The following is a 12,621-nucleotide window of genomic DNA, read 5'->3' on the forward strand; positions in this document are numbered from 1 at the left end:
CAGAGAGGTGTTATTGTGCATGACCTCAGACAAGGTATTGAACCTCTCTATAGAGGAAGAGTAAAACCACAGGGTATTTCTTGGAGGGTTGTTGTAAGGGCTAAATGAGTTATGACTTAAAATAGAGCCTGAAACATACATAGTAAATGTTATACAAGTGGATGCTAATGTTACTATGATTACAATCACTGTTTCCTTTGTGTTACCTCCTACTTACTCCCAGTTTACTCCAATTTGCTTATACCCCATGACTCATAGCCATAAACAGCTCTTGTTAAGGCCACCAATAGCTTCTATGTAGCTGGAGCTGAGGAACTATTTCAGTTCTCATTTTACTAACTTCTCCATAGCAATCTACCCTGTTGATCAGTGCCTTTTGAAAATGTATATTCTCTTCTATTGATGTGATGACAAAACAATTTCCTGTTTTTCCTTAGATGTCTCTGGTTATGGTTCAATTTGCTTTGCTGACTTTTCCATCTCTGCCTAGACACTTAATATGAAATTACTCAAAATTTGGGCTTGGGTCTTTCCTCCTCCCTGCCTTAGGTAAGTCTTTTCAAGCTTGTGGCTTCAATAACTTCTTCCCCGATCTCTTTTCTGAGTTCCAATTCATATATGTAACTACCTTCTAGATATCCCCACTAGGACCTTACAAAGGTACACCACTGGCAATATGTTCAAAACAATTAATTATCTTCTGCTGCAAACCTGGGACTCCTCTAAATTCCTATCTCAGCAAATTGTATCCATTGCACAAAGTAGAAATCAAGGAATACTCCTTGATTCAGTTCTTTTCCCATTTTTTATCTAATTTCAAGTTATCTCTCATATGTATTTCTTGAATCCATCCACTTGTTTTTGTCCCACTGCCATTACTCAAGGTCAATATGCAGAATAACTGCAGCAGCCTGCAGCTTGGCATTTCCAATCTGTTCTGCACTCTCTCTGGGTCTCCAGCCTCAGGGCAGCCAACCCATAGTCCTTCAAATTCAAGTCTGACATGTCAGCTTCGTCTCCTTCTGAAAACCTTTTAAGGGTTTGCTACTTGCTGTTAGAATAAAGGCCAAAGTCATCACCATACCTTCTAAGGTACTGTGGGATCTGGACCCTGTCTTCCTCTCCCACCTCTCTCTCCCCATTGCCCTGTGCACAGTGTTCATTTTAGTATCCATTGGTCTTTCAAACGTGTTAGTACTTTCCCACCTCTTTACACTCATGCCTGTTTCCATCTGGAAGTTTCTTCAAGCTCGCTACTCCACCTCCCTGTTTCTAGGGAGGGACTTCTATGCCACCTTCAGATTCTCCTCCTCCTGTGTGCCACCCACACCCCCTAGCTTCCCAGTCTAGATCAGCTTCATCTGTTACATGTTCCCAACAAAGTGTGTTTCTTTTTTTAAGACGATTTGATTCAGCTTGTAATTATTTATTAGGTGCATTAATTAAATGCTCTTATTCCCAAAGATAATTTAGGTTCCATGATAGAAAGGACTGTTTCTGGTCTTGCCCCTGTTTTCCCCAGTACTTACCAGAGGGCCTATCACATAGAAGGAACTTAGCATTTGTTGAATAATTGAATGAATGATTTCCACATCCTGGCTTATCAAACCATTTCATGTTTCTTTTCAAAACCCTCAGATCCTCTCCAAAGTTTGATCTTACCACATTCCAAGAAAGACTTGAAGATTATAATTCAATTTTTGGCTAAAACGTAGCAAGAGTTCCTTTTTAATAGATGTGATTTTCCTATAAAAGTGAGGTTCATTAAAGCAGAAGTTGAAAGAATTTGTGTAAACATCCTCAAATCAAGTATACAAGATTCAAATAGGATCGCAGCTGCAATGAATTGGAAACCTAAATTGCATTTTTACATCAACAAAGTTATAGAAAAATGAGTCATTAAGTAATTGCTATTGTGACATAGATTCATGCTATAGTTGAAATACTTTGCACAGCTGTAATCTCAAACCACCTTGAGGTTTGCCACATTCTTTAATTTTCTGATTGATTAAATGGATTATTTGACATTTTGGCAGATCACAGAAATTGCTGAATAACAAAGACTCCTTTCATTCCTCATTATTTGCTCTCTCTGAGCCTAATGCAAATTCTTTAGAAACAATGGTGTGATATTTCCTTTTCTATAATTCTATTTCAGTGTTGTAGTTTTACTGATAATAGTAGCAGTTCCTACACAACAATTTCACATCATTAACTTAGCATTCTCTGTAATTAAAATGTAATGCATAATGAGATATGAACTTCATATCACATTCAGACTTTTATATTCTTGTCATTGTACAGGGGAGTTAAAAAAAAACACTGGTGATGGAAAATTTCTTCAGTTTTGGCTGCCAATGAATCCTGTGGGAAGCTAGGTATTTCCAGGTGGCCAGTTAAATGATGGTTTGGACAGTGTTTACATTGACTAGACTGGCCAGAGAAGGGCTTTTTTGTTCCAAGTTCATTTGTTCTAGTCTATTCAGTTAGTACTGATTACATAAATATTGCATTATTGTCCCTCATTCACTGGGATAACCACAGACCTTCGTTTGCAACCTACATCCAACTTCTGACTTGGGGAAGTTTCCCTAAGGTAGCCTCTCTAATTAGATTATCATGCCTTCTTCTCCAGGAGAGAGCTTATTTGTTATGGGGCTGATGGCCTAGAGAGACTATCCCGAACAAGCATTCACTGAGTCCCTACTAAGCTATAGGAGCTGCACTAGTGTTAGAAATAGACACTGAAAAGACACCGAATTCTCTTTAGCACAAGATACTCATACTCAAGTGGGGAAAGCAATTACCATGTAGTATAATAACTGCTATATTGGAGGATTTAACCATCCCCTTCCCAGTCTTGGCAAGCAGGGAAGACTTGTCAAGAAAGAAACATGTCAGCTGAGATTTGAAGGATAAGTAGGAGGAAGCCTAGTGAAGAGGGGTGCAGGGGAAATGTACAGCATTTAGAATGAAGCAGCCACATATGTTAAGTGCGGAAGCATCATCCACCATGACAAGATTCTAGATCAGCAGTCAATTCCAACGCAGTACGTCCCAAGCACAGACTATAAAAGAGGTAGCTTAGAAGTGACTCACGTAGAGACATGATGGGTGTGTCAGGTATGGAACTCTGTGTTATCTTTGTATGCAATCGGGAGCCACTTGAGATTTAGAGACAGCGAGAACTATGATCAGCTTTGCATCTCCAGAAGATGTCTCTAGAGCAAGGGTGGAAGGAAAAGATAAGATGGTGGCAGGGAAACTCATTAGGAGGCTGAAGCAATAATCCAGGAGAGAATTTATCAAGACCTGAAGTATATGGTGGCAAAGGAGAAGGCAGGAGTCTGCAACCATTGAACACAGGTAGGGAAGGAGGAATGGAGTTGAGGACAATGTTTAGGCTTTCTTGGGCTCCTGCATGGATGGCATGACATTCCGTGAGATAACACATGCTTCCTATTGGTAGTGCTAATTAAAAATAGCTGGACACACGCCTGGATTCTGGAAATTTTAAGCAGAAGGGATCTGTAGCATTCCCTAGCTGGAAACTTTCCTCTTTGTGCAAGAGGTTTGCGACTGTGGCCTTTTCCACCACAGGAGTCTTCTGTTAGGTGGCCTTTTATGTCCTCATGCTACCCTCCTCCTTGGACTTATCTCTTTTATAATACATAGCAGACTGTGCTGTAATTGTTTCTTTACTTAACTCTTTTCCTTACCAGACTGCGAGCACCTTTTGAGCAGGGACTCTGTCTTATGAATCATTACTCAGACATTCACGAACTCAAAAAGTTTCATAGTGTCTACTATGTGTCAGGCACCAATTCACTGTATGCTAGGACCTTGCATTGTGCCTGGCACATATGGGATCTTTAATGAATACTTGATGAATTGAATTCAGCCCAACATAAGGTTTAGTTGGTTAGTGTTTCAAATATTTTTACATTAATGTGAGGAAATCTCAGAGTGTAAGTTCTGTGCAGACAGGTTGTGGAGTCAAGCCTTTCTGTTCATGTAGTCTGAGGACCAATAGCATTGGCATGACCTGGGAGCTTGTTAGAAACACAGAGTCTCAGGGGCACCTGGGTGGCCCAGTCAGTTAAGCGTCTGACTTGGGCTCAGGTCATGATCTCGTGGTTCGTGGGTTCCAGCCCCAGGTTGGGCTCTGTGCTGACAGCTCAGAGCCTGGACCTTGCTCTGTGTCTCTCTGTCTCTCTGCCCCTCCCCCATTCTCTGTCTCTCTCAAAAATAAATAAAACATTAAAAAATTAAAAAAAAAAGAAATACAGAATCTCAGTGCCCCCACACCCCTCACAACACACACATTTACTGAATCATAATCTATGTTGTAATAAGAGCCCCAGGAAATCTGGGTACATAGTAAAGTTTGAGAAGCCTGCCTCTGGGAAAATCAGTATGAATTGCTTTAGTCCTCAGGTGAGCCGCGTGCAAATGATACCACCCCGATACTCCCTGATTATGTCTTAGTGTGCTCCTACATTTAGTCCAAGCTAAACTTTCTTCTCTACTCAGCCACCACCAAACTCTAATTACAAGGAGGCAACTTTTTCTCCTGTCTTGTTTTATCAGTCTCTTACCCATCTGGTCAGACTGCTTTGTGGTAATGCCCAATATAGAGAGTAATAATGTCTGCTGTTTTTCCAGGATAATAGTGGTTATCCATTAGTACTCTGCAACTAATTCAGTATGTGTTTAAATCCAGAGTCTGTCACTGATTAGTGGACCCATTTTCTCATTATTAAAATGGGGATAACTACTAGTATCCACATCAAAGGATCATGGTGAGGAATAAATGAGGTATTAAAGTATCTGACTCAGTAATTGACACACAGAACTCATTACATGTAAATGCAATGATTCCTCTCATGGAAATCCTTTCAACTTTTCAGTAGCTATGTAATAACAGTAAAGATCTATAATGTGTAAAGCCTTATAGCATGGAGGATGCAAAGATCTACACCATAAGGCCAGTGAAGGAGGTAAAATAACAAGTAGACAAATTATTGTACCGAAAGAGAGCACCTACTAAGTGCCACATGTATGATATGTTGCTATAAGTCAGTGGTCCTCAATGTGGCTTTTATAAAATACTGATGCCAGACCCTTCCCTAGAAACTTTGATTTAATTAACCTATTTTGCATCTGGTATTTTTTGGGTGGTTCTATGTGCAGCAGGTTCCAGACCACAGACATAAGAAATCTCATGAGAAGAAATCACTTCTGGTTGAGATTCCTAAAGAAAACTTTATGTAGAAAGAGGTATTTTGAGAGCATGATATGATAATTATTAAGCTTAATTAAGAATCATACTTTTTTATTATAAAATTTTTAAATGGTGAAGCCTATTTTGAAAAAAAAATAAGCAAAAACCCCACCCTGTACCCCATAATTCTTTTATTTTGTATAGTTTTCTCCCTTCTTTTGTCCATATGCGTATATATTTGTCATACTACAGCAGAACTATTCAATAGATATATAATGTGAGCCTCAAATTCAAGCCATACATATAATTTTAAATTTCCCAAGATCTACGTTATAAAAATTTTAAAGATTCAGGTAAAAATAATGTTAATAATATATTTCATTTAATGTAATAATGCAAATATTATCATTCCAACATGTAATCAATATAAAATTAATGAGATAGAATTCGTTCTTTTGCATACCAAATATTCAAAATCCCAGTGCATATTTTACACTTAATGCAAATCTTAATTCAGACTCATTTCAAGAGCTCAATAGCAATATGTACCTGGTGGCTACCATGTTGGACAGCACAGTTCTAGAAAGCACGATTTATATAAGACATGGAAGGGATTCAGAAGTAGTAAATATTTTTTAACTATTATTTTTTTCATAGTTATTGCTGATATAACAATCTGATATAAGACAAGTCTTATAGAGTCGGACCTCAATTGGGAATTGGGAATTCCTCAATACTGGGTTAAGGTATTTTAATTTTATTTCATGGTTATGAGAAAGAACTTATTTTGAATAAGAATATTAATTTAGCTGGAATGTGTTAGATGAATTGGAAGAAAGGCCAGTTGGAGGTGAGAAGGCCAATTAGAAGTCCAAGGGAGAGCTAATTATGGAATGGATTCCAGCCAATGCAGGGGAAATAGAAAGAAAAGAATTAATAGGTAATATTCACAAAGACATGGTGATTGATTTCATTTGGGATTAGAGTCAAAGATGCCTCCTTGGCAGATGGGAAAGCCCAAGGAAAGAGTCTGTCAAGGGGGTACAGAAATGATTTTGTTCAATTTTAGTCATGTTGAGTTTGAGATGACTTCCTGATCGAGACATCTAGCTGGCAATGATTGGAATGTGGGCTTGGAGTTAACCAAGAGCAAGGGTGAAACCAAAGAAGAGAGGGGACAAATAACAGAAGAGTTCTGTAGGGCAATATGAAAGCTGTCTTTAAATACCTAAGGAACTGATATCTGGGGAAATGAGCACCAGTGTGGCTCTGAAAAGCAAAAGCAGCATTAGTCAGGAATGTTATACAGAGGCAGAGTTTAGCTTCACATGTAAATAAATTATCTAATACTTAGACAATTGTCCATACATAGAATAGGTGGCCTCAAGAGGTAGTAAATTCCTTGGGCCTTTTTTAAACAGTTAGAAATCCAAGCACATGTAAACTCAAATCACATGCCTTTTTTTCCTTTCTAACTAGACTTTACATCATTTCTATAAGAGCTTATTTAAACCCCTGTCTTAAACACACAACCTGAGCAGACTGTTAGCCTCTGTTAAACTCCCTTACTCATAGGTTTCTGGGCTTCTGCTATACCATTCGTAGTTTAACCATCAGCAGGCAGGTTTTATTAGCCTCCCTGGACTCATCTTTCTTCTGCTTGTTCCTGAGTCTTTCTGACAGAGAGTATTCTCTCAACACATGGTTACTCAGTTCTCCAGCCAGGGATCGATCTTCTTTTGGCTTTCTTCTCTCCATCCTACCAATGGTAACTATTAAGAGGGCATGTGTGTTTTGGTTTCTAGAGAGAGCCTATTCCCTTTACTCCTTCTACCTCTTCTTAGATTTAATTGGAATCAATAAAAAGAACATTTAATCAATTATAGGGTTAAGTTGTGGTATGATTTTTGTATGATGTGAAAAGAAGTAAAACCTGAACCTGCATGAGGATGCATTGGCCTCTCTCTCTCTCTCTTTTCTCCCTTCTCCCTCTCCCTCATTTCTTTCTTCCTCCTCTTCCCTTGAATATTTTTGCTTATTTTGGCTTGACATTGGAAGTATTAGTGGTTATAAAGGGGCCTCATCCTTTTTACCAAAAGACAGGAGGATTATTTTTCTTCAACCTTCATCTTTTTAGAAAACAAGCAGGACTCTGGGAGGATTTGAGACATGCCAGATGATGCCACTGTATTTTCTCTTTTGGCTTTAGGCCCAAATCCTGGAAGCAAAAGAAGTATTGTGGATACTCATGGCCCAGGCTATTAACTAAAACCCCATCCGTTAGGGAGAGTCCAGTGTAGTAGTAAGAGTATAGACTCTGGAGTCAAGCTGCCAGGTTCAATCCTAGCTTTACTACTAACTAGCTGTGTGCCTTGGGTCAGATTGTTTCACCTCTATGTTTCTTCCATCCCAGCCTATAAAGTAAGGATGCATTATTTCTGTAGTTATGTGGCTGGCACTGAGTATGGAACAGTAACAAAACAGATAACACCCCTATTCTGATAGAGCTTATATTCTAGCAAAGAAGACAGAAAACAAATACAGGATTTATTGAGTGGTGATAAGAGCAAAGAAGAAAACCAATACAAGGTAAAAGGATAGAGAGTGATGGAAGGGTACAATTTTTATGGAACAATCAGATAAAGCCTTTGTGAAGAGTGATGTTTCAGCAAAAACCTTGTACATATTTGGGCAAAGCATATCCAAACTGAGGAAATAGCGGGTGTGAGGCCGTGGTGAGGGAAGCTTCTTTGAGTTCTCAAGGAAGAGCAAGGAGACCAGCATCACTGGGCTAGAGTGAGGGGAATAAAAGGGTGCCAGGAGATGAAGTCAGAATGTAGAAGGCAGATCATTTATAGCCTGTAGGCCATGGTAATAGGGTGGGTGGTATTCTGAGTGAAATGGAAAGCCATAGGAGAAGAGTTAGAAATGACTGCAAAGTGTTTTGCCAGTGCAATTAGAATTCTTTATAAAGCTGTCATTTACTGAGGTGAGGGAAGATTGAGGAAGAAACAGAATGGGGATATCAAAAGTTTATAACCAGACATATTAAATTTGAGATGACTATTAAATTTTTAATGGAAAAGTCAAGTACGAAGTTTTAATATATACATTTGGAGTTCAAATGCTGCCATGAGGCCATGTGAGATGAGAACTGAGAATTGACCCTTGAACTTGATAACAGAGAGGTCATTAGTAACTCGGACAGGAATATTTCAATATTTTAATATTTCCATATTTCAGTGGGAGGATGAATGCCTGACAGCAGGTAGAGAGCAGATAGAGAGATAGAGAAAGATGATTTTGCTTCTGGCTATGATGGTTGAGCTTGTGTCAAACCAAACTCCTGCTAAAATAACTAGAAAAACTGGATTTAAAAAATCTATTTGAAGATATTTGAGATATACTAAGACTAAAAGTATTTGAGAAGCCAAGATGCAGAAAGGAAATACATTGAGGTAAACTCAATATTTGATACTAGTTGTTTGTTTTTGTCTACTTAAGGAATTTGCCTATTCATAAATGGTCCCAGAAATAGAAGCTGGGAGAACAAGCAGGAAGTGATAGCCAAGGAATCTAAGAAGCTTACCAGACCCATGGACAGTATAATGGAGCTGTTGAGACAAAAATTAGAGGGGGCAGGGCTGGCGAGTAAGTCAGGATTTCATTTGGGACCGCTGATGGGCTTTATCTTAAGCAAGAGCAACCAGAAATAGACCAACCTTCCCAGAGAGTAAAACTCAGCTTCTACTCCCCTCAATCACACACTAGAGTAACTGTCTTCCAGAAGCAAAAATAAATTCTCTGGAGCAGCGCTGTCCAAGAGAACTTTGTGCGGTGATGGAAATGTGTTATATCTGTTCTGTATAATGAGGTAGCCACTAGTCACATGGGACTCTTGAGCATTTGCAATGTGACTGATATGACCGAGGAAATCATTTTCAATTGTTAAAAATTTTAATTAATTTAAATTTAAATAACCACTTGTACTTAGTTGCTATCATATTAGACAGTGTAGCTCTGGAGGAAGATGACATCATACAGAGCCTCAAATTATCTCTATAATTTTTCATATATCATGTCTCCTTCCAAAAATTAGCAGGCATATCAGAATATAAGCACAAATGACTAAAAGACAAGAGAAAAAATTAAGAAAGAGAACCATAGATGATCGAAATGTATTAACTATGATTAATATATTTTTAAAACTTAATGAAAAGATGAGAATTTCAGCACAAAACTGGTACTAGAAAAATAGAAATAAATGGAAATTTGAGAACAGAGAATTTTAAAATTCAGTAGATGGATTTGGTTATAGATTAGAAACAGCTGATGAGAAGATTAGTAAACTGGAAGATTGGGTCATTAGAAAATGTCTGTATTGAAGTGCAGGGAAAAAAGAGTGGAAAAATAGAAAAGTCTCTGTAAGATATGAGCACAGTGAACAGGTCTATCATTCGTGCAATTGAAGTACCAGGAGAGGAGAGAGAATGGGGCAGGAACAATCTTACAAAGCATACGAATATAAATAATCATTCAAGACATAAGAATTTTCAGAACTGATGAAAGTCCTCAAACTAGATTCAAGAAACTCTACACATTCTAGGGAAGATAAATGCAAGTAAAATATGCCCGGGCACACTACCGAAAACTAAAAGACAAAAGATCTTTAAAACAGAGCACGGAAAAGTGTCATTACCTTTGAGGGAGCCACAGTAAGACTTAAACTGCCTTCTAGCTGTAAATCATGGAAACAGGACAACAATGAAGCATCTTTAAAGACCTGAAAAAAGAAAACAAAAAACAAAACACAAAACCATGCCCATCTAGCATTCTATACTTCAATGAAGATATCCATTTAAATGTAGGCAAAATGACATTTTCACACAAAAATGAAGAGAACAGATTCACAAACAAAGAAGAAATACTAAAGGAAGAGTTTTAGGCAAAAGGAAAAGGATTCCAGATAAAAGTGACAAAAGGAACAAAAATCCTTTGGAAGGGTAAAATGTGGAAAATCCACATAGAACTATTTAATGTCTTATTGTCAAGGAGCAGTGAGCTATGATAATACAAATTTAAGGGTCCTGGATTCAAACCAACCATAGACAATTCCATTTCATATATCTTGTATCAGTTCCTGGCCTAAATGAATCAAAACACTGTCTCTCTTACTCTACTAGCAGAAGCTGGCATAAATCTGTGCACAATGCGAGATTGGTTATCAGGTTACCCCTGTCAACTTAAGTACCTTCTTAGGACGGCCACAGTTAGAAAATTAAATGCATTGAGAGAACATAAGTGAAGACGAATAATTATTTTGTGTTGAACAGCTTACCACACCAGAAACTGCTGGCATAAAAAGAATGTGGTAATTCTAAGTATTTTATTCACCTCCAATTTGTTTTAAGACAAAGGACTGGATCATATACTTAACTTGAGAAACCTGCATCCTACTTCCCTTTCACACATTAATCAGAAGTACCTCCCTTCAAAAAAGAGAGAAGAAAGAAAGAAAGAAAGAAAGAAAGAAAGAAGAAAGAATGGAAAGAAGGAAAACTACCTCCCTTCATTGAACTTTTATTTTAGAAGGAGGATGTAGAGAATGAAAATACTGACAATGGACCAGACACTTGAAATGGAAGCCTTATATAGATGTAAAATAATGGAACTAGAAAGGATCTAAAAGTTATTTAGTCCAGGGCATTCTGGAGGTTTGGAAGAGTGATGGGGCTAGGTACAGGTGGGCAAGAAACCCACGGGGCTCTTTAGATTTCCTCCTTTAGCCAGAGCTATCCCAGTTTTTCAATTATGATTTTATTTGAAGGAATTTTTCTATTGATTACATTAAGAAAAACTGCTTTTCCTTTTTTTTCTTTAATTTTTCCCAATTAAATGGCAGTCACTGGTGTCATCCAACCCACTCAGCGAGGAAACTGCCTCAGAGAAGAGAACAACAAAGCAATTTTGTAGAGCTTCAAAGTAAACTTTTTTCCTGGAAAAGAAAGAAAGAAAGAAAGAAAGAAAGAAAGAAAGAAAGAAAGAAAGAAAGAAAGAAAGAAAAGAAAAGAAACCCAAGCTTTTTCCAGTAGAAGTGCTCATGTGTGAAACTTTACATTAGTCAGGTTGAGGAAATTACTTGGATAATTTTACTGGCAAATAAATCAGTAATCCGAAATGATTTAGCATGGGACTAATGACACTTTATATCATTTTAAGTACAGTTAAATTTCTTAATTACAGATACTCTAGAGACTTAGAAAAATGGCTACAATTATGGCATGTCATTAATTCTAAGGAAACACAGCTTCCTGGGTAACACCTGCTAGGTATATGCAATTGCCAGGTTAATATGGACTATTAGAAATTAATAGTTTCCCTGCTTTTAAGCCACAGTTAACTCCTGAAATCTCTACCCAACTGCGCTGTTTGCAGTTTGATTTATTTTAATATTTTATGCCTATGTGCTTACATTTCATAACTTTCAATGGTTGAGATACACATATTGAGTATTACATGTAGAATAGGTAGAAACTGATTCCTTGATTCTGCATCTTCTGAAAATGCATTTTTTAAGAGAAGAAAAATATGTTCTCAGTGCCAAATTATAGAAGAGAAAAAAAATGGCACTCCCTATGTAACTCTTTCACTTCCAACTACAAAAGTTGAGTGAATAGTAATGTACTTTTTTTACCACTTCATATGTGTCTGATGGGCTAAGACATATATTTATGTTCATTTTCTTCCTTAATCGAATTATCCTGCAACTTTAACCAGAAAGCCTCCATATATTCTAGTTCTCAGCATTCAGGCCGAATTTTGCCTTCATGAGCCACAAGTAGTACATAACTTTAAGAAGGTAATTACAGTATATGATGCATCCATGTTCTTTAAATTTTTTTTTAACGTTTATTTATTTTTGAGACAGAGAGAGACAAAGCATGAACGGGGGAGGGTCAGAGAGAGGGAGACACAGAATCTGAAACAGGCTCCAGGCTCTGAGCTGTCAGCACAGAGCCCGATGCGGGGCTCGAACTCATGGACCGCGAGATCATGACCTGGGCCGAAGTCGGCCGCCCGACCGACCGAGCCACCCAGGCGCCCCCATGTTCTTTAATATCAGGGCAGTGATAATGGTTAACAATGAGTACCAACTCAACAGCATGCCCAGTCACATGGTTTATACCTATTATCCCAATATCATCTATCCTACAGCCCCATAAGTACTTTAATAATACGTGTTTTATAGATTGAGAAACTTAGGTTCAGGAAAAAAAAAAGAAAAGAAACTGTCCAATGTCACAGAGCTCATAGGGGTTAAGCTGGACCTTGAACTCTGCTTCTTACTCCAAAATGCATGCCTGAAAGACTATGATATTTAACTCTGCTTGCAATCC

Source organism: Panthera tigris, chromosome B4 (genome assembly GCF_018350195.1).
Source record: "Panthera tigris isolate Pti1 chromosome B4, P.tigris_Pti1_mat1.1, whole genome shotgun sequence".
NCBI classification, from domain to species: Eukaryota; Metazoa; Chordata; class Mammalia; order Carnivora; family Felidae; genus Panthera; species Panthera tigris.